The 2,483-nt window shown below is 41.4% G+C and overlaps 1 long non-coding RNA gene across 1 annotated transcript in view; it reads left to right on the top strand.

The window, feature by feature from the left end:
* LOC106941107 (uncharacterized) overlaps window positions 1-70 on the top strand; it is a 3,923-nt gene extending 3,853 nt beyond the window's left edge. The window contains exon 2 of the long non-coding RNA XR_001423266.1: window positions 4-70. This is a non-coding gene — a long non-coding RNA (uncharacterized LOC106941107). The remainder of the gene's footprint in view (window positions 1-3) is intronic.
* Window positions 71-2,483: the final 2,413 nt, after the last annotated feature.

The raw sequence follows: 2,483 nt of genomic DNA, 5'->3' as shown, positions 1-2,483 counted from the left end.
GAGGTAAGCCGGGGCAAGATTATGTAGTGATTTAAAAACAAACATAAGAATTTTAAAATGAATCCTAAAATATACAGGCAGCCAGTGAAGTGAGGTCAGGACAAGGGTCACGTGTTCCCTCTTTCGAGTTCCTGTCAAAAGTTGTGCAGCAGCATTCTGAACCAGCTGCAGACGTGAGAGCAGTGACTGACTGACTCCCAGATAAAGTGCGTTATAGTAATCCAATCGAGTTGAAATGAAAGAACCCTTCTGGTGAAATGATGTTATCTTGAAGTCCTGCTGAGCACAACAAGGACCAAGACAACTTTTCATCCTTTTACCTGTTACACGGATCAAAATGAAACAATTTAGAGTGAAGATCATACCGCTGTTGTTGAGTCTTGATCATGGTTTGAAAGTCTGTAAATTCACTTGCTCAGTTGTTTTTGTTTTGTTTTGTTTTTTAACAGGATTGCCTCATGCCTTTGTCATGAGTCAATCTGAGTTGTAGCAGATTGTGTTGTCTCTACTGTGCTATATTAGGACCATGGACCCACTGTTGTTCACATTCCACCCTCTGACATATGCAAATCTGGCTTTGAGAACACTGTATAACAGCACTAACAATCAACAGAGCTATCCAGATGCAGTTTTCATTATTGCCGGAGATATTAATCATGTCAACTTAAAGGTATTGCTCCCCAAATTCCATCAACATCTAAAGTGCGCTACCAGAGGACTCAATATGTTAGATAATGTCTACACTAACATCAAACTGGCTTATAGAGCCAAGCAGTTACCACACCTGGTGCAGTCTGACCACATGTCACTTGTTTTTGATTCCTGCGTATACTCCCATGAGGACATCTGAACCTACCATCATCAGAGCCATCACAAGCTGGCCTGATGATGCCTTTCTGCAACTTCAAGATAGTTTTGAAAGTACAAACTGGGACATTTTTGAACATAGAGACCTGGAATTATTCACTGACAGAGTTCTGTGTTACATCAAGACCTGCACTGAAAGTGTTAAAGTGAAAAAAATTTACTCCAATTCCCAAACAAAAAGGCACGGATGACCGGAGAAGTCCAGCTGCTGCTTACAGAAAGGAATGCTGATAACAAGTCTGGGGACAAGGATCTCTACAGCTTGACACGGAGCAACCTAAAGGGAAGGATCAGAAAGGTATCAGGCATCAGCACTGGCTCTCCTCAGGGCTACAAGAGGAGGATTGAGGAGATGAGACGCTCGCTACAGTCTGTCAACCCCAGAAAGGCAGCGGGACCTGATGATGTTCCTGGATGTGTGCTGAGGAACTGAGCAGAGCAGCTAGCTGGAGTCTTTACAAAGATCTTTAACCTGTCCCTGTGTCAGGTCAGAGACCAATCGTGCCTGAAATCCCCCACCATCGTTCCCATTCCTAAATAAAACACCCATCACCTGCCACTACCGACCAGTGGCTCTCACTGCTCTCACATTTCATCACCCCGTTGGTGATGAAATAAATGTTTTGAGAGATTGGTGCAGAGTCACATCTTGGCATTCATTCCTCGCACCTTTGACACACACCTGTTTACTTACAGAGCTAGCAGGTCAACTGAAGATGCTGTTGCCACTGTCTGGCTGTTTTGTCCTACCTGAGAACTGGGAGAGCTACGCACGAATCCTCTTCATTGAGTTCAGCTCGACTTTCAATACCATCCTCCCTGACAGACTGTTGTGCAAACTGGCAGACCTGGGAAGCCTCTCTTCCACCTGTGGTTGGATTAAGGACTTTCTGACAGATCGCAAACAAAAAGTTAAAGTGGGCCCCCATGCCTCTTCAGCTATCAGGCATCAGCACTCGCTCTCCTCAGGGCCACGTTCTGAGCTTTCTGCTCTTCTCACTGTACACAAACTGTTGTGTTTCAGTCCATCAAATTTAACAATGATAATCTGCCCAGAACATCATCAGCTACTCTCATCATGTCTAGATTATGTTTTAATTTGTGCTGAAATCCTTTTTTAGCAGCATTTATGTTTGATACATCAACTTGGGGATCTTTAATTTAATCTTTTGCTTTTCATTCATTTGATTTTATTCCTCCTGGTTGATCTTTTATTAGTATGACTGGAAAAAGTGTTATCTGCCAAAAAAGGTTAAAGGCTAATGTTGCCAAAAAGAAAATGGCGAAAACATCAAAAGCATGAGCGCTAATTGCTTGGTTAGTTATTTCAGAAATCATCAGAGCAGATAAATCTAATTATCACCATGTCACGAAGCAGGGATTTTTAATCTGTCTCTGAAGGACGACATAACATTCAAACTTATCAAAATAAATTATTTAAAGGCCAGTTTATAAATATACTGTAAATAAACTTGTGATTGAGTTTGTGTGCCCATGCTGTGATGTGTGATCTATTTAAAGTGTACCCTACCTCATTTCTACTACCCACACGTATCTTTCAATACATATTTTGGTGTTAGCAGTCTATATATATATATATATATATATATATATAT

Source organism: Poecilia latipinna, unplaced genomic scaffold (assembly GCF_001443285.1).
Source record: "Poecilia latipinna isolate Pla-1442-1.1 unplaced genomic scaffold, P_latipinna-1.0 Scaffold3499, whole genome shotgun sequence".
Taxonomy (NCBI): domain Eukaryota; kingdom Metazoa; phylum Chordata; class Actinopteri; order Cyprinodontiformes; family Poeciliidae; genus Poecilia; species Poecilia latipinna.
The sequence above is the reverse complement of the archived record's forward strand: the minus strand, read 5'-3'. Positions and strand labels throughout refer to the sequence as shown.